At 46.7% G+C, this 24,951-nt stretch overlaps 1 protein-coding gene and 1 long non-coding RNA gene across 2 annotated transcripts in view; both read left to right on the forward strand.

Annotated features, from left to right (window-relative positions):
- Nucleotides 1-24,951, forward strand: part of SMIM24 (small integral membrane protein 24) — a 225,183-nt gene that overhangs the window by 13,853 nt on the left and 186,379 nt on the right. The gene's annotated exons all lie outside the window — the stretch shown is intronic.
- LOC120989562 lies at nt 7,938-17,677 on the forward strand. Its single transcript, XR_005776278.1, has 3 exons — nt 7,938-8,115; nt 14,130-14,140; nt 17,667-17,677. It is a non-coding gene; the product is annotated as an uncharacterized LOC120989562 (long non-coding RNA).

A 24,951-nucleotide genomic window follows, 5' to 3' on the forward strand; every position in this document is an offset into this window, starting at 1 on the left:
GGTGGCAGCTTGTGCTGGCGCACCACAAGACACAAAATAGCCGCCGGTCACCCAAGAAAAAAGTGACAGAAAAACGCTCTGGGCAGCCTAAAAACAGTGAGCAATTAAATAGCAGCAGTTCAATGATCCACAGCTGTAGATCGATCACTGAATTAAGTGTTTTTGCAGAGTTAATCACTGTCTAATCTGGCCCTAACAGCAGCTGCAACCTCTCCCTACACTGATCAGAGCAGAGTGACATGCGGCGCTACGTGACTCCAGCTTAAATAGAGGCTGGGTCACATGCTGCACTGGCCAATCACAGCCATGTGTCACTACCAGAGCTTTGAGACGTTCTCACAGCTCTGTTTCTCCACCCCTGTGATGATGTCACTACTAGAGCTTGGAGGAGTTCTCTCTGCTCTGTTTCTCCGCCCCTGTGTTGAGATCTTTACTTTCTGTTTCCTTCTTCCCAGCTGTCCCTCCTGTGTTTGATTTCTCTGCCTTTAAATCACCCTTCCTCCTTTGTAGGGGGCGGATTATACTTTTCATTTGAGCTGTATCTCTCGCTTCAGTATCTTCACTTGTGATATCTTTCAATGGACCTGAGTTCTGCTGAAGCAAGTACTTCGGATATTGTCTGCTGACTTTGGATCTGTTTTCACTGCTGCTGCAGCTCCTTCAGTTAAGTGTGCAGACATTGTGTATTTCTGTTTGTTTGCTGACTGGATCCGAGGCGACCCCGGTTCCGTCCATATTCTGAGCAGGGCATCGGTGGCCGTGCCCCTTCCACTATTGTAGGGGTTACAGTGGTTATCAGCCTTAGGTACGCGGGCATGTCTCGATCAACCATCTGGATCTGGACATGTGCTTAGCAGCATAGGGAGAGCTTTTTAGGGTCTGACAGGGGTCACCCTTTATCCTCCCTAGTTTGGGTCCGGTCAGTAGCTAATTCACTGTGTATGCTCTTGTTGCTCACAAACAGCCGTGACACCATGCCAATAGTAGGCATGGCTGTGATGGCCTCTTGGGGCAAGTAGTATGACGCTTGTTGATTGGCTGCTTTGCATCCTTTCAAAAAGCGCCAAGAAAGCGCCGAACACCGAACCCGAACCCGGACTTTTACGAAAATGTTCGGGTCCGTGTCACAGACACCCCAAAATTCGGTACGAACCCGAACTATACAGTTCGGGTTCGCTCATCCCTAGTAGTCACCTTTTGCTTTGATTACTGCTTTGCACACTCTTGGCATTCTCTTGATGAACTTCAAGAGGTAGTCCCCTGAAATGGTCTTCCAACAGTCTTGAAGGAGTTCCCTAAGATGCTTAGGACTTGTTGGCCCTTTTGCCTTTACTCTGCGGTCCAGCTCACCCCAAACCATCTCGATTGGGTTCAGGTCCGGTGACTGTGAAGGCCAGGTCATCTGGCGCAGCACCCCATCACTCTCCTTCATGGTCAAATAGCCCTTACTTTCAAAGTCTTCCCAATTTTTCGGCTGACTGACTGACCTTCATTTCTTAAAGTAATGATGGCCACTCGTTTTTCTAGCTGCTTTTTTCTTGCCATAATACAAATTCTAACAGTCTATTCAGTAGGACTATCAGCTGTGTATCCACCTGACTTCTCCTCAACGCCACTGATGGTCCCAACCCCATTTATAAGGCAAGAAATCCCACTTATTAAACCTGACAGGGCACACCTGTGAAGTGAAAACCATTTCAGGGGACTACCTCTTGAAGCTCATCAAGAGAATGCCAAGAGTGTGCAAAGCAGTAATCAAAGCAAAAGGTGGCTACTTTGAAGAACCTAGAATATGACATATTTCCAGTTGTTTCACACTTGTTTGTTATGTATATAATTCCACATGTGTTAATTCATAGTTTTGATGCCTTCAGTGTAAATCTACAATTTTCATAGTCATAAAAATAAAGAAAACCCTTTGAATGAGAAGGTGTGTCCAAACTTTTGGTCTGTACTGTATATATTAACTGTGAGATGAAAATGTAAGTAAACAGCAAAGGGGTTGTCCAACTTTTTGGACTATTTTAACTTTCACTAGCGGTGTGCTGTAACTTGTTGAAGAAAAGCATACTTACTTACTCCCTGCCATGCCATTCTTTGATCTTCCAGTTGTCGTTCTTTAAACTTTTGGGTGCATGGGAATCATAAGACCTCATAATTATGTATCCCCAAGTGGCAAATGGGGGCCCAGAGGACTGAGGGCATCTCACAGATAGGGAACCAAGATGACTGGGGACATTAGATGGGTAGAGGGCCCAGGGGACTGGTTACATCAGATGGATAGAGGTACCAGAGGCCCTCCCTATCTGACGAATCCTCCCTCCCCATCTGATAAATTCATACCAAAACTGGTTGAGAGTGGTTTAAACATGAATGAGTGGGCTTAGAGAATGCCGCAAAAACAGACCATAATGCTGCCACTACCAGCTTGTGTTCTTCAAGGAATGGTTGCAGCGTGTTTGTTATCTGATGTTTCTCACCTGACACACCAAAATCCAGAAATTAAAGCCTTTTCTGCCAAAGCAACTTTGATAGCAGAGATGCAGTGACATTCCATGCTTCAGAGCCCCATATGCAGTAGGGTTTGCTGAACTCTTGTTTTAGAAAGTGATAGACGATTCGCGAAAGCTATCGCGCGAACGCAATCAAATGTTCGTGAACCGAAAGTTTGCGGTGGGCCCCATTCACTTTAATGGCAGGCTAACCTGAAAAACCTTCAGGTCATATTTGCACCCACCAAATACTTACTAGAAATGCACAAATCATCCCACAACATGGACAGTGACATACCACAGGCAAAAATTCCCCCCAAAAATATGTATTTTAATCAGGGGCCATTTTTATACGTGTTAAAGGGAAATTCTCAGAAATGTGCCCTGCTGGAGCCTAGAAAAATTTTACTTTAAGCCACTGGAGTACAGGCCACAAAAATTAGGCATTCACCTGACAGAAAACATCAAGTGATTATGTGGCTGGAGGTATATTAGACGGTAATTGGATATCAATTTTACTGCAGGCCAGTACAAATAGATGTCAAATCCATATGTTTAAAAGAACAAAAAATATAAAATTGGATTAAAAACATGGCTACCGAAATCCGCTGTCTTGAAAAAAATAAAATGACCTTCAGGTCATATTTGCACCCACCAAATACTTACAAGAAATGCACAAATCGACCCACAACATGGACAGTGACATACCACAGGCAAAAATTCCCCCCAAAAATATGTATTTTAATCAGGGGCCATTTTTATATATGTTAAAGGGAAATTCTCTGAAATGTGCCCTGCTGGAGCCTAGAAAAGTTTTACTTTAGGCCACGGGAGTACAGGCCCCAAAAAATAGGCATTCACCTGACAGAAAACATCAAGTGATTATGTGGCTGGAGGTATATTAGACGGTCATTGGATATCAATTTTACTGCAGGCCAGTACGAATAGATGTCAAATACATATGTTTAAAAGAACAAAAAATATAAAATTGGATTAAAAACTGATGGAATAACGAAATCCGCTGTCTTGAAAAAAAAAAAAAAGATAATAGTTGAAATTCGATAACACGTGGTCGTCGTCAACAGGTGTTGAATTCCTCCAAGGTCCTAAACATTAGGCATTCACCAGACAGAAGAGAACAAGTAATTATGTGGCTGGAGGTATATTAGAAGATCATTCAATATCAATTTTACTGCAGGCCAGCGTAGTACAGGCCCCAAAAATTATTCATTCACCGTACAGAAAAGCACAATTGATATTGTGGCTGGAGGTAAATTAGGCGGTCACCATATAACAATTTTACTGTTGGCCAGTTAGATTACAGGCCCCAAAAATCATGCATTCGCCATACATAAATGATCGAGTGATTATGTGGCCGGAGGTATATTAGACGGCCATTCAATATCAATTTTACTGCAGGCCAGTGTAGTACAGGCCCCAAACATTAGGCATTCACTGGACAGAAAAGAACAAGTAATTATGTGGCTGGAGGTATATTAGACGGTCATTGGATATCAATTTTACTGCAGGCCAGTACAAATAGATGTCAAATCCATATGTTTAAAAGAACAAAAAATATAAAATCGGATTAAAAACATGGCTAACGAAATCCGCTGTCTTGAAAAAAAAAAAATGACCTTCAGGTCATATTTGCACCCACCAAATACTTACAAGAAATGCACAAATCGACCCACAACATGGACAGTGACATACCACAGGCAAAAATTCCCCCCAAAAATATGTATTTTAATCAGGGGCCATTTTTATATGTGTTAAAGGGAAACTCTCTGAAATGTGCCCTGCTGGAGCCTAGAAAAGTTTTACTTTAGGCCACGGGAGTACAGGCCCCAAAAAATAGGCATTTACCTGACAGAAAACATCAAGTGATTATGTGGCTGGAGGTATATTAGACGGTCATTGGATATCAATTTTACTGCAGGCCAGTACGAATAGATGTCAAATACATATGTTTAAAAGAACAAAAAATATTAAATTGGATTAAAAACTGATGGCATAACGATGGCATAACGAAATCCGCTGTCTTGAAAAAAAAAAAAAAAGATAATAGTTGAAATTCGATAACACGTGGTCGTCGTCAACAGGTGTTGAATTCCTCCAAGGTCCCAAAAATTAGGCATTCACCAGACAGAAGAGAACAAGTAATTATGTGGCTGGAGGTATATTAGAAGATCATTCAATATCAATTTTACTGCAGGCCAGTATAGTACAGGCCCCAAAAATTATTCATTCACCGTACAGAAAAGCACAATTGATAATGTGGCTGGAGGTAAATTAGGCGGTCACCGTATAACAATTTTACTGTTGGCCAGTTAGATTACAGGCCCCAAAAATTATGCATTCACCGTACATTAAAGATCAAGTGATTATGTGGCAGGAGCTATATTATACGGTCAATGGATGTCAATTTTACTGCAGGCCAGTGGACTACAGGCCCCAAAAATTATTAATTCACCATACAGAAAAGAACAATTGATACTGTGGCTGGAGGTAAATTAGGCGGTCCCCGTATAACAATTTTACTGTTGGCCAGTTAGATTACAGGCCCCAAAAATCATGCATTCGCCGTACATAAATGATCGAGTGATTATGTGGCCGGAGGTATATTAGACGGCCATTCAATATCAATTTTACTGCAGGCCAGTGTAGTACAGGCCCCAAACATTAGGCATTCACTGGACAGAAAAGAACAAGTAATTATGTGGCTGGAGGTATATTAGACGGTCATTAGATATCCATTTTACTGCGGGCCAGTACAAATAGATGTCAAATCCATATGTTTAAAAGAACAAAAAATATAAAATTGGATTAAAAACATGGCTAACGAAATCCGCTGTCTTGAAAAAAAAAAAAATGATAATAGTTGAAATTCGATAACACATGGTCGTCGTCAACAGGTGTTGAATTCCTCCGAGGTCCCAAACATTAGGCATTCACCGGACAGCCTTTTATGCCACTGTATTTACCTAAGATGGGGACAATAATTTGTTCTGGGTGGTGGCGGATATTTGTGGGCAGTCATGAGGAAATTCAATTAAACGTGGTCGTCACAGGTGTTGAATTCCTCTGAGATCCATGCCTCATTCATTTTTAGAAATGTGAGGTAGTCCACACTGTCGTGAGCTAGGCGAGTGTGCTTATCGGACATGGCTGAACGTCCTTTTGGACAGGACGCTCGACGAGGGTCAATCCAAGAGTTCCATGGCAAATTGTGCCAGCTCTGGCCACAAGCCAAGCCTGCACACCCAGTAGTCCAGGGGTTCCTCGCTTCTCAGAACGTCCACATTGGCTGTTAACCCGATGTAGTCAGATACCTGAGGCTAGATCCGGAGGGCGGCTGTCTATGGGTTGACTGGAAGAATGATCTCATATCCGAAGTGACCAACGCATCTTCAAACCGCCCTCTTCTTGCATGCGCTGTAAGATTGGTACTCGCAAATGTTTCTCTGTGGGTGGAAATTCCTCTGCCAGCACCCGCAACAGCAGAATGCAGCATCTCCCGCAGCAAGGCCTGGAAATGCTGCATTCTGACAGCCCTCTGTGATGCTGGTAACATGTCCGCCATTTTGTGTTTGTACCGGGGTCTAAGTACGTTGCCACCCAGTACTGGTCCTTGCCCTTTATGCTTTTTATACGGGCGTCCCTCTTCAAACACTGGAGCATTAAGGCCCCCATTTGCACTAAATTGGAAACAGTGGAGCGGCCTGGCTCCTGCTCATCGCACAGGAGAATGTCGTTCTTAATCTCCTCCTTGTCTCAGATGGAGTAGCCCCCCTTGGGAATTCATTCAGCATTGCGACTTCCTCATCTTCCTGCTCCTGCTCCTCGACAGCTAGATCAATGACACAACGCAATGCATGCTCCAGAAAGAAGGCATAAGGTACGATGTCACTGATGGCGCCCTGGCTGCGACTGACCAGTTTGGTGATCTCATCAAATAACCGCAGAAGTCTGCATGCGTCGCGCATGAGCCAAGCTCCCCAGAACCTGTCCTGCCACAAAGTTCGTACAGGTAGTCTTTAACGACACGTTTCTGCTGGAGAAGTGCATCAAGCACATACAAGGTGGAGTTCCAGCGCGTCGGCCAGTCACAAATCAGACGTCTGACGGGCAAGTGGTGTCACCGCTGAATGTCAGCAAGGCGAGCCATGGCCGTGTAAGATCTTCTAAAATGGCCAGAGATTTTCCTGGCCTGCTGCAAGAAATCCTGGACCCCGGGTTATTTGGCAACGAATCGCTGCACGACTAAGTTCAGGACGTGTGCCATGCATGGCACGTGTGTCATTTTGCCCTGTTTCAGCAGATTGGCACAGCATCGGTAAGGTCTGGGAATTGATGGAAAAAAAGATCTTCTGACTCGAGTGGAGGGGCTATGTGGTGGTGGTGTCTTTGGGGGTGCACACAGCAGAGAATGAGGAGGGTGCAGATACAGAGGATGAGGAGGGTGCAGAAGCAGAAGGCTGAGTGAGCCACTGAACCAACTCTGGTGCGTCTTTTGATGTAATCGCACGCACCTTCTTTAACTTCCCACTTAGGCTCCGGCCTGGTGCACCTGCCCGACTCCTACCACCCCTGTGAAATGGCCGGCCTCTTCCTCTGCCTGTCTTTTTTAAAATTACCCTGTGACAAAGTCCCTATAGAAGAGCAGTATTAGAAGCAGGTACAGAATATAGAACCACTTGATGATTATTTGCTAGAAGCAGGTATATCAAACCCCTTAATCAGTTTTTTTAGGGGGCAACTGGTATATTACACCAGCTGAAATTATTAGTTCCAATAGCGTTTGTCCCTCTGTATAGCTGGGGTATCTCAGCAGAACCGCACACAACTCCTGCAAATTACAAATGTACTATATCAAAATTATATTATAGGTATATCACACCCATGCCTCAATCAGTTTTTTTGTGGGGCAACTCGTATATCACACCAGTAGAAATTATTTGTTCCAATACCGTTTGTCCATCTGTATAGCTGGGGTATCTCAGCAGAACCACACACAACTCCAGCAAATTACAAATGCACTATACGGAAAGTATATTCTAGGTCAGGGGTCAGCAACCTTTTACACACCGAGTGCCATTTTTGAAACCATCAGACAACCGGGTGCCAGTGAACAACAGCGCTCCATAGTGTTAGTTAGATTTTCATTTTTATACTTTTTATACAGTACAAGTACATAGTTGTACTGCTAATAGTAAGTTAAACTCACTAATTAATTAAAGGTGTTTACCTTGCCATTAGCAGCACAGCTATAAGTGAAAAAATTGAATAACTGGTGCACACACAAAACATGTTCATTTTTACATGTGCTGAAAAGTAAACAGGACTTACAGTTTTAGTGTGATCCCTGTGCTTGTATTTCACGGCTCAGTTGTGCTATGTCTGGCCTGTAGGATGTTACTTTCAGCTGCACACACGCTTCCGAATTATCAGTTGTGAGTCGGCTTCGAGATGGACTTAACACTGTCTTCATGTGAGAAAAAATCTGTTCGCACATATATGTGGATCCAAATGCAGAGATTAATGCAAAGGCCACCTTTTTTAAACATACAAATTTTTCTGGTAAACTCTCCCAACAAGCCACAATGGATGCTGCTTGGTCAGTGTCAGGGTTTTCAAGTTTTTTGCGGAGTTCTGTGAATTTACATGTCCACAGCAAAGAGGTTTTAAACTCAATATGCTGCATTTCAAACTCATCAATCCCCATCCATTCAAAATGAGGTAAAGACAGGTCTTTCTCTTCAAAATGTTCTGGATGAATCAAAAATGAAAACAATGGGCCATTTTGCTCAAAGTCCCTAAACCTGGTGGAGAATTCAAGCTCAAGTCCTTCAACGTACTGAATGATGGCATCAGGATTGACAGCTTGTCGTGACGATAAACTCTTTAAGTGGCTGAAATAACAAAAGCTTCCAGTTTGAATATCACGAGAGAATACTTTAATTTTCACCAGAAATGCCTTCTATGCATCAAACAAAGCTAACACAGTTTGTCCTGCGCCTTGTAATTGCCGATTGAGTGTGTTGAGATGTCCTGTAATATCTGTCAAAAACATAAGTTTTACTAGCCATTGCTCATCCTCTAGCTCTGGGTAGTGCAAACCCTTCTCTTTTAAAAATGTGTGGATCACATCAAAACACTCCACAAACCGCTCCAAAACCTTCCCGCCACTGAGCCATCTTACAGGGCAATGTAGAGGCAAATCTTTATAAACACTCTCCATTTCCTCCAGTTCGAAACTGTCGGTGTATTAATGATGAGCGAGCAATAAGATAGTTAACAATTTTAACTACTGTGTTCATAACAGCACTCAAATCAGAATGAGATATTTTGGCACATAAATTTTCTTGGTGAATAATGCAATGAAATTTCATGACTGGGTGACCGATCTGACTTTCAATTAAACTCACAAACCCCTTTTGCTTCCCCACCATAGAAGGGGCACCATCTGTTGTGATGGCAAACATTTTCTTCATGTCTATATTTTTTTTGTTAAAATGGTCAGTAAATGCTCTTGCCACATCTTCTCCTCTTGTAGTGTCATACATGGACCTAAGGCAGAAGAGTTCCTCTCGCATTCTGTTTCCACCACAGTATCGTGCAACAACAGCTAACCGTGGGATGTCATTGATGTCAACACTTTCATCCACAGCCACACTGAACACCGGTGCATCTGTCAGTCCATCAGATTGCTGGGAACAGATATTTTCTGCCATTAGTGAAATCCTTCGTTCTACAGTTCTTGCTGAAGCTGGCAAATCTTTAATTCTTGAAATAATTGTCTCTTTGTTTGGTAACCCATCAAATAAAATGTCTGCACTGCTTAGGAAGGTATCTTTCAAGTACTCTCCATCTGTAAATGGTTTTCCATGTTTGGCAATACATTCAGAAAGTTTAAAGCTGGCTTGTGTAGCCAGAGTTTTAGTGTTGCTTAGGCCTTTAAACAAAACACTTTGCTTTTCATATTTTGCCACAGCTCTCCTGATACTTTCTGCTCTGTCTGCTTCATCTTTGAACTTTTTCTCATGCTTTGTTTCAAAGTGACGCCGCACACTCGATGTTCGGCACACAACATGTTCACAACATAGAGAACATATGGCTCGATCTCCTCTCTTAACAAAACCAAAGTCATTTGTCCAAACAGTTTGAAAAGAACGACTGCTGCACTTGGCTGCCATTTTTGTACTGTATTAAGGTTCTGGCTAGCTGGTTATGTCAGGACTTCCGGAGCCTGGAAGAGTTAGGAAAAGATTAGGAATTGCTTTATGTGGCCCATGCTCTCTGTATACAGCCAATGTTGGTCCTCAAACCTGCACACACGCAGATCCCCACAAATGCACTGCAGTATCTTGATCCACAAATAGCTTTGTTTTTTTCCCTGTCCTAATATATAGGACAGGAATAAAATCAATGCTATTTGTGGCTGATACAGCTGTGCACTTGTATGAGTCTGCATGCCAGGGGAGACTTCCTCCCGTCACCCTAAGCTCAGTATAACGCGAGCTACAGCTATGTGCATGTGTTAGCTCACCTCCCGATCTACTGAGCCGACCTGTGACAGTCTCATTGTCACAGGTCGGCTAGAACTATGAGGTGAGTGAAAAGCACTCACCTCATAGTTCTCCTTTATGGCAGTGAGAAATTCTATTCCACATTACAAAAAGACCTCAGATCAGCCCTAAACACTGCACCTTCATAAAACACAGGGTTTTTACTTACCTGATGGAGAGCTGAGACAAAAGACCGGAGGCGTGTGGGCTGTAGGCGTTCAAGCTGTAGACTTCTGACTGTAGGTTACTGGCAGGTATTTTCTTCTGGTAGACTGGAAGAAATACAAAATAATTATTACTTACAGAAAATAATTTCTAACAGGCCTACAGCATCACCAAAAGACCTCACGTCAGCCTCAAACCTTTTACCAGACCTCAGACTTCAGGCTGCAACAGCCCCAATTTTGAAATGAAAAAGAAAACAAGTATTGTAGCAGAAGTCTCCCCTGGCATGCAGACTCATACAAGTGCACAGCTGTATCAGCCACAAATAGCATTGATTTTATTCCTGTCCTATATATTAGTACAGGAATAAAATCAAAGCTATTTGTGGATCAAGATACTGCAGTGCATTTGTGGGGATCTGCGTGTGTGCAGGTTTGAGGACCAACATTGGCTGTATACAGAGAGCATGGGCCACATAAAGTAATCCAGAGCAGTATATGGAGAGCATGGGGCACGTAAAGTAATCCTGAGCAGTATATGGAGAGTATGGGGCACATTAAGTAATCCTGAGCATACAGAAAGCATGGGGCACATTAGGTAATCCTGGGCAGCATACAGACAGCATGGGGCACATTGGTACTCCTGGGCAGCATACAGACAGCATGGGGCACATTGGGTAATCCTGGGCAGCATACACACAGCATGGGGCACATAAAGTAAAACTTGGCAACATACATACAGCATGGAACACATAAAGTAAAATTGGGCAGCATACAGAGAGCAGGCAGAAAGCATGGGGCACATACCGTAAACCTGCAGGGTGATCCTTCAGCTCTCTCCACTGCGCTCTGGCTCCTGATGAAACTGGGCAGGGAACAATTTCTGCTGCTGTACGAGGGAACCGCCAGGCACTGCAGGCGGGAGATCGGGCAGACCGCTGAGAGCCTCCTCAGCGCGCCTTTGCAAGCCAATGAAATGCGGCAATGTCAGAGGTGGGTGGGCGAATCACGTACCGTATTTTTCTGTGGATGACAGACACTGTTATGGGGGGGATCTGTGGATGACAGACACTGTTATGGGGGGGATCTGTGGATGACGGACACTGTTATGGGGGATCTGTGGATGACGGACACTGTTATGGGGGGGATCTGTGGATGACGGACACTGTTACAGGGGGATCTGTGGCTGGCACTGTTAAAGGGGGGGGGTTTGTGGCTGGCACTGTTACAGGGGGGGGATCTGCGGATGGCACTGTTATGGGCTGTGGGGATCTGTGGGTGGCACTGTTATATATGTGCCATCCACAGACCCCCCAGCCCATAACAGTGCCATCCACAGACCCCCCCCCAGCCCATAACAGTGCCATCCACAGACCCCCCCAGCCCATAACAGTGACATCCACAGACCCCCCCCCAGCCCATAACAGTGACATCCACAGACCCCCCCCAGCCCATAACAGTGACATCCACAGACCCCCCCAGCCCATAACTGTGCCATCCACAGATCGCCCCCGCCTCCCCCCCCCCCCGCCGCCAGTATACAAATATAAGATGTTATATTCATTTATTGGTTATTAAACATGCCCCCTCAGTCCTATTACTACCTTACATCCTGACCTAATCGCTTCTGTAGAATTCAGGCAGGCCAGGCGGGCGGCTGGCGCGTCTCTCACTGACGTCACTTGCCTGCGCCGCCTGCTTCATTCAGGCACATGACAAGAGTTACGCTGCCGCCCGCCTGGCCTGCCTGAATTCTACAGATATACTACACTGACTGCACCGCCCCGCCGCTATTGCCAGCCCCCAGATCCTCCTCCCAGTCCCTCCCCGAGTCCCCGCTCGCTTCTACATCGCAGCTTGCGATGTAAAACAGCAAGCATTCGCCCCATAAGACGCAGGGGCATTTCTTCCCCATTTTGGGGGAAGAAAAAGTGCGTCTTATGGGGCGAAATTGACAGCCGCTCACACGTGCCAGCAGAGACAGACTCGCGTGCCATGCCGGGCACGCGTGCCGGGGGTTGCCGACCCCTGTTCTAGGTATATCACCCATTTTGGGCAAAAAACTAAATTTGCAGACTTTGCTGCATCTGTCAATGTGAGATACACGCATTAGATACTTGTGTTCTATTCTGTGATAAAAAAATTACCCATTTTGGTCAAAAAAATTAATTTGCAGCCTTTGCTGCATCTGTCAGTGTGAGATACACACGTTAGATACTGGTGAATTATTCTGTTATTAAAAAAACACCCATTTTGGGCAAAAAACTAAATTTGCGGCATTTGCTGCATCTGTCAGTGTGAGATTAGATACTGGTGTTATATTATGTTATTAAAAAAACACCCATTTTGGGCAAAAAACGAAATTTGCGGCCTTTGCTGCATCTGTGTCACGACTGCTATCCCAGCAGCAGTCGTGTCGCACCAGATGGAGGGGAAGGGGGACCCTAATCTACAGATGGGAATAGTATGGCCACCCCTGACTAACCCTAAGCTGGCACCTGTCTGCCCTGATACCCTAGACGGGGTGTGAACCCGTGCGGCGAGCAGTATGCCTAAACCCTCAGTCACCCTAACAAGCCTAGAGTGGGGAAAGGCCGATGGGAGCACTAGTCACCATCACTCATGTCTAGGAGAACAGCAGGGGAAGACAGCAACAAACAAACTATAGCAGAGATAGACTTATCCAGTCACGAGCAGAGAAGGCGATCCCAATCACGACAGTCCACGCCGGACAAGAGCTCCACAGCAACACCATCAAATGATCTCCTTCAAAGGTCAGCATAGAACTGGAAGTAAGGACTATATCTGGCAATGACTGCAAGTGAAACTGAAACTAATATAGTAGCTGGGAGTGGCAGACAGGACTCACCTGAGAAGGATGCCTACAAACTCCCAGTCAGGACAAAAAGGTTCACAAGGCAAAACCCGGATGACGTACCCTGAACCATGGAGATAACTCACAAGCTATCGCGAGTAGCAAGTCGCTGCGACCTTCTCCTCCCAGACCTGTCTGGATCAGTCACAGTCGTGACAGTACCCCCCTATCTACGAGGGGCCCCCGGACCCTCAAGACCAGGCCTCTCCGGATGGGAGCTATGAAAAGCCTGAATGAGTCTGTCCGCTTTTATCTCTGAAGCTGGAACCCACATTCTCTCTTCGGAACCATAACCTCTCCAGTGCACCAGGTACTGAAGAGAGCGGCGAACATATCGTGAGTCAACAATCTTTTCTACCTGAAACTCAAGACTGCCATCAACAACCACCGGTGGAGGCGGTAGTGGCAATGGTTCAGGAGGTTCTACATATCTCTTAAGCAGAGATCTGTGGAAGACATTATGGATCCTTAGAGTCTGAGGTAGCTCCAGACGAAAAGCCACCGGGTTAATGATCTTAATTACCCTATAAGGACCAATAAATCTCGGACCTAATTTCCACGAGGGAACCTTCAACTTGATATTTCTGGTAGACAACCACACCAAGTCATTCACCCCAAGGTCCGGACCTTCAGAGCGCCTTCTATCAGCCACACATTTGTATCTACCACCAATTCTCTTCAAACTTTCTTGCACACTCTGCCACACTGAAGAAAGTGAAGACGCAAATCGTTCCTCCTCGGGAATCCCAGACGGCCCCCCCCTCACTAAACGTACAAAACTGAGGATGGAAACCATACGCACCAAAAAATGGTGACTTATCGGTGGATTCTTGACGACGATTATTAATTGCAAACTCGGCTAACGGTAAATAAGATGACCATTCCTCCTGATTTTCAGAAACAAAGCATCTCAAATATGTCTCTAGGTTTTGATTGGTACGTTCAGTCTGACCGTTGGACTGTGGATGGAAAGATGAAGAAAACGACAGATGAACCCCTAAACAAGAACAAAAAGCTTTCCAAAATTTAGAAACAAATTGGGTATCACGATCCGAAACAATATCGGAAGGGACCCCGTGAAGCTTCACGATGTGGTCAATAAAAACCTGAGCCAGTGTGTTAGCATTAGGCAATGCGGCAAGAGCAATAAAGTGCACCATTTTACTGAATCTGTCAACCACTACAAGAATAACAGTTTTCCCCGCTGATACTGGTAGATCCGTAATGAAATCCATTGATAGGTGCGTCCAAGGCCTGTTGGGGATGGCTAGAGGTAAAAGACGCCCTGCCGGACGAGTATGATCTACCTTAGAACGAGCACAGGTAGCACATGCAGACACAAAATTCAACACCTCCTGGCGCCACTTAGGCCACCAGAACCGACGAGACACTAATTCAGAGGTTGCCCTACTACCTGGGTGTCCTGCCAGTGTGGAGTTATGGTGTTCTTTTAGTATCTCCAGGCGTAAATTTTCTGGCACAAACAGTTTACCCGAGGGGCAGGAGGCCGGGGTGTCCCCCTGAGCCTCCAACACCCTCCCCTCTAAACCTGAGTGTAATGCAGAGACCACCACCCCCTTTTGCAAAATGGGCTCTGGTACCTCAACATCACCCCCTCCAGGAAATCTTCGAGACAATGCATCCGCCTTAGTATTTTTTGCCCCCGGGCGATAGGTTATTACAAAATTAAACCTAGTAAAAAATAACGACCACCGAGCCTGTCTAGGGGTGAGACGTTTAGCAGACTCCAGATATAATAAGTTTTTGTGATCAGTAATCACCGTGACGGGATGAACCGCCCCCTGCAAAAAATGACGCCACTCCTCAAAAGCCAACTTAATAGCCAAAAGTTCCCTGTTGCCAATATCATAGTTCCTTTCTGCAGTAGACAATTTCTTCGAAAAGAAAGCACACGGACGCCATTCACCAGGGGACGGGCCCTGAGATAGTACCGCTCCCACCCCCACCTCTGATGCGTCAACCTCTACAATAAAAGGAAGCGAGACATCTGGCTGTACGAGAATAGGGGCCGAGGTGAATCTCTCCTTCAGAGATGCAAAGGCAGTTTTGGCTGCATGTGACCATTTGGAAAAATCGGATTCCTTTCGGGTCATGTCCGTCAGTGGTTTGATCACCAAGGAATAGTTCTTTATAAACTTTCTATAAAAATTGGCAAACCCCAGGAAGCGTTGCAATGCCTTCAGGTTCTCAGGCAGATCCCAGTCTATAATCGCCCGGACTTTCTCTGGATCCATGCGGAAACCTGAATCTGACAACACATACCCCAGAAATGGCAGTTCTTTTACGGCGAACACACATTTTTCTAACTTAGCAAACAATTTGTTGGCCCTTAATATCTGCAGCACTTGTCTCACATGGATCTTATGTGTATCCAGATCCGGGGAATAGACCAGGATGTCATCAAGATATATCACAACAAATCTCCCGATAAGGTGACTAAAAATATTGTTGACAAAATGTTGGAATACCGCAGGCGCATTAGTAAGACCAAATGGCATGACCAGATTTTCATAATGCCCTTCCGGAGTATTAAAAGCCGTCTTCCACTCATCCCCCTCTTTGATGCGAACCAGGTTATAGGCTCCTCTGAGATCCATTTTGGAGAACCATTTAGCACCAGCAACCTGATTAAAGAGGTCGGGAATGAGAGGAAGAGGATAGGGATCTCGGATAGTTATCCGGTTTAATTCCCGGAAATCCAGGCAAGGACGTAGGCCCCCATCTTTCTTTTTAACGAAAAAGAACCCTGCAGCCACAGGTGAAGAAGAGGGTCTGATGTGTCCCTTAGCCAAACTCTCCGAAATATAATCTTTCATAGCCTTCCTCTCCGGGCCGGAAAGATTGTATAACCGGGTTTTAGGTAGTTTTGCCCCAGGTAATAGATTAATCGGGCAATCATATGGACGATGAGGTGGTAACCCCTGACAACCCTTCTCAGAGAACACATCCATAAAATCTGACAGAAAGGCAGGTAAAGATGTTACAGAGAGTGTAGAGCACCTACTACTCAAGCAGTTGTCCTTACAATGTTCACTCCACTCCACAATCTCCCCGGCCTGCCAATCCACCACTGGATTGTGAGTCACCAGCCAGGGAAGCCCCAATACCATAGGAGCCGAAAGACCGTCCAGGACATAACAAGAGATATGCTCTTTATGGAGGTCCCCTACCTGCAGATGGATATTATGGATGATCTGAGTTAACTCTCTCTGAGTAAGAGGGGAGGAGTCGATGGCAAAAACAGGAATGGTTCTGCGTATCGGTTCCGGAGTAAAACCCAGAGCCTGAGCAAACCGTGCATCCACCAAGTTGACCCCCGCCCCACTGTCAAAAAAGACGGAACAGATCTCAGTCTTATTGCCCGCCTCAACGGTAGCGGACAACAAAAACTGAGACATGCGTATGGAGGAAACGAATACGCCCAGACTGTTATCCTCCGCACAATCTGGGGACTCTAGTTTTCCGGCGGCTCCTTTGTTTGTGGTCTCTTGGGTTCTGAGGGACAAACCTTTACAAAATGACCCCTCCCCCCACAACGAAAACAAACCTCTGACCTACGGCGGAACTTAGGAGGATTCACCCGTCTAGTGGCGCCCCCTATTTGCATTGGTTAGACTGGATCATAACAAACCGATCCCTGCCCTATAGAGGCCTCCGTAAAATTTAATAGTCTCTCCCTGAGTCGTCTGTCGATTCTTATGGACAGAGACATAGCAGCCTCCAGAGACCCAGGGACCTCGTATACCGCCAGCGCGTCTTTTAATTTCTCAGACAACCCCTGGCAGAACTGACTCCTAAGGGCCGAGTCGTTCCATAACGTATCAGTAGCCCACCTACGGAATTCGGAACAATATAGTTCAGCAGACCGGTTCTCTTGCTGAAGTCTACGTAGCTTAGACTCAGCCAGTGAGACCCTGTCCGGGTCATCATATACGAGACCCAGGGCTTCAAAAAACTCCTCCACTGATCGTAAGGCCAGAGAGTCTGATGGTAGGGAGAAAGCCCAAGCCTGCGGATCTCCTTGCAGGAGAGAAATTACAATGCCCACCCGTTGTTCCTCACCGCCGGAGGATCTAGGGCGTAACCTGAAGAACAATTTGCAAGCTTCTCTGAAGGTTACAAATTGGTCTCTCCCTCCTGAGAACCTATCAGGTAAAGCCACTTTTGGCTCAGGAGTACCTTGTTTTTTTTTTTAAAAGGCCAGATATACTGTCACGACTGCTATCCCAGCAGCAGTCGTGTCGCACCAGACGGAGGGGAAGGGGGACCCTAATCTACGGATGGGAATAGTATGGCCACCCCTGACTAACCCTAATCTGGCACCTGTCTGCCCTGATACCCTAGACGGGGTGTGAACCCGTGCGGCGAGCAGGATGCCTAAACCCTCAGTCACCCTAACAAGCCTAGAGTGGGGAAAGGCCGATGGGAGCACTAGTCACCATCACTCATGTCTAGGAGAACAGCAGGGGAAGACAGCAACAAACAAACTATAGCAGAGATAGACTTATCCAGTCACGAGCAGAGAAGGCGATCCCAATCACGACAGTCCACACCGGACAAGAGCTCCACAGCAACACCATCAAACGATCTCCTTCAAAGGTCAGCATAGAACTGGAAGTAAGGACTATATCTGGCAATGACTGCAAGTGAAACTGAAACTAATATAGTAGCTGGGAGTGGCAGACAGGACTCACCTGAGAAGGATGCCTACAAACTCCCAGTCAGGACAAAAAGGTTCACAAGGCAAAACCCGGATGACATACCCTGAACCATGGAGATAACTCACAAGCTATCGCGAGTAGCAAGTCGCTGCGACCTTCTCCTCCCAGACCTGTCTGGATCAGTCACAGTCGTGACAATCTGTCAGTGTGAGATACACGCATTAGATACTGGTGTTCTATTCTGCTATTAAAAAAACACCCAGTTTTGTCAAAAAACAAAATTTGCGGCCTTTGCTGCATCTGCCAGTGTGAGATACAAGCATTAGATACTGGTGTTATATTCTGCTATTAAAAAAACACCCATTTTGGTCAAAAAACAAAATTTGCGGCATTTGCTGCATCTGTCAGTGTGAGATACACGCATTAGATACTGGTGTTCTATTATGTTATTAAAAAAACACCCATTTTGGTCCAAAAACTAGATTTGCAGCATTTGCTGCATTTGTCAGTGTGAGATACACGCATTAGATACTGGTGTTCTATTATGTTATTAAAAACCATGATGTGGGAGATAGGGAGTTGTTGGCCATCAAGTTGGCTTTCGAGGAATGGCGCCATTGGTTGGAGGGGGCCAGGCACCCTATCACCGTTTTTACCGACCATAAGAATCTGGCATACTTGGAGTCGGCCAGGCGTATGAATCCGAGACAGGCCAGATGGTCTCTGTTCTTCTCCAGATTCAATTTTGTCGTTACATTCCGCCCTGGGATCAAAAATGTGAAGGCTGATGCTCTCTCTCGCTGTTTTCCGGGAGGAGGAAACTCCGAGGACCCGGGTCCCATTTTGGCGGAGGGGGTAGTTGTTTCTGCTCTATATTCTGATTTGGAGGCCGAGGTCCAGGCTGCCCAGACTGAGGCACCTGCCCATTGTCCTTCTGGGAAGTTATTTGTGCCTCCTGAGCTACGTCACAAACTCTTCAAGGAGCATCATGGTACTGTTCTTGCTGGTCACCCCGGGAGTAGAGCCACGGTAGATCTCATTGCTCGGAGATTTTGGTGGCCGGCTCTTCGTAAGTCGGTGGAGGGTTTTGTGGCTGCTTGTGAGACGTGCGCTCGCGCTAAGGTCCCTCGTTCACGGCCTTCAGGTTCCCTTCTCCCGTTACCCATACCGTCTCGTCCTTGGACACACCTGTCCATGGACTTTATCACGGATCTTCCTCGTTCCTCATGGAAGTCGGTGATCCTGGTGGTGGTGGACCGTTTTAGCAAGATGGCTCATTTCGTACCTTTCCCTGGTTTACCCAATGCTAAAACGTTGGCGCAAGCTTTTGTCGACCATATTGTTAAATTGCATGGCATTCCCTCTGATATTGTTTCCGATAGAGGCACGCAGTTTGTGTCCAGATTCTGGAAGGCTTTCTGTTCTCGCCTGGGGGTATGGCTGTCCTTCTCTTCTGCTTTTCACCCGCAGTCGAATGGTCAGACTGAGCGCCTCAATCAGAATCTGGAGACATATTTGCGCTGTTTTGTGGCAGAGAACCAGGAGGATTGGTGTTCATTTCGCCCTCTTGCTGAGTTTGCTCTGAACAACCGTCGTCAGGAATCTTCTGATAAGTCACCATTCTTTGGTGCATATGGGTTCCATCCGCAGTTTGGGACATTCTCGGGAGGGGCTCCTTCTGGTTTACCTGAGGAGGAGAGATTTTCCTCGTCTTTGTCTACCATTTGGCAAAAGATTCAGAGTAATCTTAGAAAGATGAGTGAGAAGTATAAGCGTGTGGCTGATAAGAGACGTGTGCCTGGTCCGGACCTGAATGTGGGTGATCTGGTGTGGTTGTCTACAAGAAATATTAAACTGAAGGTTCCCTCCTGGAAATTGGGTCCCAAGTTTATTGGGCCTTATAAAATCTTGTCAGTCATCAATCCTGTTGCCTTCCGTCTTGATCTTCCACGGATTTGGAAGATACATAATGTATTTCACAGATCTCTCTTAAAACCATATGTCCAGCCCACGGTACCCTCCTCTTTGCCTCCTCCTCCGATTTTGGTTGATGGCAATCTGGAGTTTGAGGTTTCCAGAATTGTGGACTCTCGCATTGTCCGCGGTTCTCTTCAGTACCTCGTTCATTGGAAGGGTTATGGTCCTGAGGAGAGGATGTGGGTTCCGGTGTCGGACATTAAAGCCACTCGCCTCATCAGGGCATTTCATAGGGCTCATCCTGAGAAGGTGGGTCCTGGGTGTCCGGAGTCCACCCGTAGAGGGGGGGGGTACTGTCACTACCAGAGCTTTGAGACGTTCTCACAGCTCTGTTTCTCCACCCCTGTGATGATGTCACTACTAGGGATGAGCGAACCCGAACTGTATAGTTCGGGTTCGTACCGAATTTTGAGCTGTCCGTGACACGGACCCGAACCCGAACATTTTCGTAAAAGTCCGGGTTCGGGTTTGGTGTTCGGCGCTTTCTTGGCGCTTTTTGAAAGGCTGCAAAGCAGCCAATCAACAAGCGTCATACTACTTGGCCCAAGAGGCCATCACAGCCATGCCTACTATTGGCATGGCTGTGATTGGCCAGTGCACCATGTGACCCAGCCTCTATTTAAGCTGGAGTCACGTAGCGCCGCACGTCATTCTGCTATGATCAGTATAGGGAGAGGTTGCAGCTGCGATGTTAGGGCGAGATTAGGCAGATTAACTCCTCCAAAAGACTTCATTCTGTGATCGATCTGCAGCTGTGGATCATTGAAGTGCTATTATTGACTTGCTCACTTTTTTGAGGCTGCCCAGAGCGTTTTTAGATCACTTTTTTTCTGGGGTGATCGGCGGCCACTTTGTGACTTGTGGTGCGCCAGCACGAGCTATCACCAAGTGTATTTAACCATCGATAGTGTGGTTATTTTGTGCTATATCCTACATCAGCTGCAGGCTGAGCCTGTGTCACCGAAGTGCATTTAACCATCAACAGTCTGGTTATTTTTTGGCCATATACTACATCAGCTGCAGGCTGAGCCTGTGTCACCCAAGGGCATTTAACCATCAACAGTCTGATTATTTTTTGGCCATATACTACATCAGCTGCAGGCTGAGCCTGTGTCACCCAAGTGTATTTAACCATCGATAGTGTGGTTATTTTGTGCTATATCCTACATCAGCTGCAGGCCGAGCCTGTGTCACCCAAGTGCATTTAACCATCAACAGTCTGATTATTTTTTGGCCATATACTACATCTGGTGCAGGCTGAGCCTGTGTCACCCAAGTGCATTTAACCATCAACAGTCTGATTATTTTTTGGCCATATACTACATCTGGTGCAGGCTGAGCCTGTGTCACCCAAGTGCATTTAACCATCAACAGTGTGGTTATTTTTTGGCCATATATTACATCTGGGGCAAGTTGAGCCTGTCACCCAGCGCCTAAAAAATAGACCTGACATTTCTATTCAACCAAATCTGTACTGTTTTAGCTGGTCAAGTTATTTGTATTGACCGTAAAAGCACACTTTTTTTTTCTGGGTTGAAAAAGCATTCCCAAATTTGCCATTCTCAAAATAACTAGTTTCTGGTATTTGAGGCCTACTTGAAATCTATCCCAAAAAGAAAATCTTACATTGAAGGTATTGATAGTGTCATTCAGAAAAACCTAAGACACACGCTAGCGTGCTGATAGAAGTGTGATTCTGTGATTAAACCTATACCTGTCACACAGCGCAAAAAAAAAACAGGTCTCACATCTCTATTCGACCAAATCTGCACTGTTTTAGCTGGTCAAGTTATTTGTAGTGACCGTAAAAGCACACTTTTTGTTCTGGGTTGAAAAAGCATTCCCAAATTTGCCATTCTCAAAATAACTAGTTTCTGATATTTGAGGCCTACTTGAAATCTATCCCAAAAAGAAAATCTTACATTGAAGGTATTGATAGTGTCCTTCAGAAAAACCTAAGACACACGCTAGCGTGCTGATAGAAGTGTGATTCTGTGATTAAACCTATACCTGTCACACAGCGCAAAAAAAAACAGGTCTCACATCTCTATTCAACCAAATCTGCACTGTTTTAGCTGGTCAAGTTATTTGTAGTGACCGTAAAAGCACACTTTTTGTTCTGGGTTGAAAAAGCATTCCCAAATTTGCCATTCTCAAAATAACTAGTTTCTGGTATTTGAGGCCTACTTGAAATCTATCCCAAAAAGAAAATCTTACATTGAAGGTATTGATAGTGTCATTCAGAAAAACCTAAGACACATGCTAGCGTGCTGATAGAAGTGTGATTCTGTGATTAAACCTATACCTGTCACACAGCGCAAAAAAAAACAGGTCTCACATCTCTATTCAACCAAATCTGCACTGTTTTAGCTGGTCAAGTTATTTGTAGTGACCGTAAAAGCACACTTTTTTTTCTGGGTTGAAAAAGCATTCCTAAATTTGCCATTCTCAAAATTGTGGTGAACGGGAACAATGAGGAAAACATCTAATAAGGGACGCGGACGCGGACGTGGACATGGTCGTGGTGGTGTTAGTGGACCCTCTGGTGCTGGGAGAGGACGTGGCCGTTCTGCCACAGCCACACGTCCTAGTGAACCAACTACCTCAGGTCCCAGTAGCCAGCAGAATTTACAGCGATATTTGGTGGGGCCCAATGCCGTTCTAAGGGTGGTAAGGCCTGAGCAGGTACAGGCATTAGTCAATTGGGTGGCCGACAGTGGATCCAGCACGTTCACATTATCTCCCACCCAGTCTTCTGCAGAAACCGCACAGATGGCGCAAGAAAACCAAGCCTATCGGTCTGTCACATCACCCCCATGCATATCAGGGAAAATGTCTGAGCCTCAAGTTATGCAGCAGTCTCTTATGCTGTTTGAAGACTCTGCTGCCAGGGTTTCCCAAGGGCATCCACCTAGCCTTTCCCCAGGGGTGGAAGAGATAGAATGCACTAACGCACAACCACTTATTTTTCCTGATGATGAGGACATGGGAATACCACCTCAGCACGTCTCTGATGATGACGAAACACAGGTGCCAACTGCTGCGTCTTTCTGCAGTGTGCAGACTGAACAGGAGGTCAGGGATCAAGACTGGGTGGAAGACGATGCAGGGGACGATGAGGTCCTAGACCCCACATGGAATGAAGGTCGTGCCACTGACTTTCACAGTTCGGAGGAAGAGGCAGTGGTGAGACCGAGCCAACAGCATAGCAAAAGAGGGAGCAGTGGGCAAAATCAGAACACCCGCCGCCAAGAGACTCCGCCTGCTACTGACCGCCGCCATCTGGGACCGAGCACCCCAAAGGCAGCTTCAAGGAGTTCCCTGGCATGGCACTTCTTCAAACAATGTGCTGACGACAAGACCCGAGTGGTTTGCACGCTGTGCCATCAGAGCCTGAAGCGAGGCATTAACGTTCTGAACCTTAGCACAACCTGCATGACCAGGCACCTGCATGCAAAGCATGAACTGCAGTGGAGTAAACACCTTAAAAACAAGGAAGTCACTCAGGCTCCCCCTGCTACCTCTTCTGCTGCTGCCGCCTCGGCCTCTTCTGCTGCTGCCGCCGCCTCGGCCTCTTCTGCTGCTGCTGCCGCCGCCTCGGCCTCTTCCTCCGCCTCTGGAGGAACGTTGGCACCTGCCGCCCAGCAAACATGGGATGTACCACCAACACCACCACCTGCGTCACCAAGCATCTCAACCATGTCACACGGCAGCGTTCAGCTCTCTATCTCACAAACATTTGAGAGAAAGTGTAAATTCCCACCTAGCCACCCTCGATCCCTGGCCCTGAATGCCAGCATTTCTAATCTACTGGCCTATGAAATGCTGTCATTTAGGCTGGTGGACACACACAGCTTCAAACAGCTCATGTCACTTGCTGTCCCACAGTATGTTGCTCCCAGCCGCCACTACTTCTCCAAGAGAGCCGTGCCTTCCCTGCACAAAGTGTCCGATAAAATCAAGTGTGCACTGCGCAACGCCATCTGTGGCAAGGTCCACCTAACCACAGATACGTGGACCAGTAAGCACGGCCAGGGACGCTATATCTCCCTAACTGCACACTGGGTAAATGTAGTGGCGGCTGGGCCCCAGGCGGAGAGCTGTTTGGCGCACGTCCTTCCGCCGCCAAGGATCGCAGGGCAACATTCTTTGCCTCCTGTTTCCTCCTCCTCCTACTCAGCTTCCTCCTCCTCTTCTTCCACCTGCTCATCCAGTCAGCCACACACCTTCACCACCAACTTCAGCACAGCACGGGGTAAACGTCAGCAGGCCATTCTGAAACTCATATGTTTGGGGGACAGGCCCCACACCGCACAGGAGTTGTGGCGTGGTATAGAACAACAGACCGACGAGTGGTTGCTGCCGGTGAGCCTCAAGCCCGGCCTGGTGGTGTGCGATAATGGGCGAAATCTCGTTGCAGCTCTGGGACTAGCCGGTTTGACGCACATCCCTTGCCTGGCGCATGTGCTGAATTTGGTGGTGCAGAAGTTCATTCGCAACTACCCCGACATGTCAGAGCTGCTGCATAAAGTGCGGGCCGTCTGTTCGCGCTTCCGGCGTTCACACCCTGCCGCTGCTCGCCTGTCTGCGCTACAGCGTAACTTCGGCCTTCCCACTCACCGCCTCATATGCGACGTGCCCACCAGGTGGAACTCCACCTTGCATATGCTGGACAGACTGTGCGAGCAGCAGCAGGCCATAGTGGAGTTTCAGCTGCAGCACGCACGGGTCAGTCGCACTGTGGATCAGACCCACTTCACCACCAATGACTGGGCCTCCATGCGAGACCTGTGTGCCCTGTTGCGCTGTTTCGAGTACTCCACCAACATGGCCAGTGGCGATGACGCAGTTATCAGCGTTACAATACCACTTCTATGTCTCCTTGAGAAAACACTTAGGGCGATGATGGAAGAGGAGGTGGCCCAGGAGGAAGAGGAGGAAGAGGGGTCATTTTTAGCACTTTCAGGCCAGTCTCTTCGAAGTGACTCAGAGGGAGGTTTTTTGCAACACCAGAGGCCAGGTACAAATGTGGCCAGACAGGGCCCACTACTGGAGGACGAGGAGGACGAGGAGGAGGTGGAGGAGGATGAGGATGAAGCATGTTCACAGCGTGGTGGCACCCAAAGCAGCTCGGGCCCATCACTGGTGCGTGGCTGGGGGGAAACACAGGACGATGACGATACGCCTCCCACA

This window comes from Bufo bufo, chromosome 2 (genome assembly GCF_905171765.1).
Source record: "Bufo bufo chromosome 2, aBufBuf1.1, whole genome shotgun sequence".
Taxonomy (NCBI): Eukaryota; Metazoa; Chordata; class Amphibia; order Anura; family Bufonidae; genus Bufo; species Bufo bufo.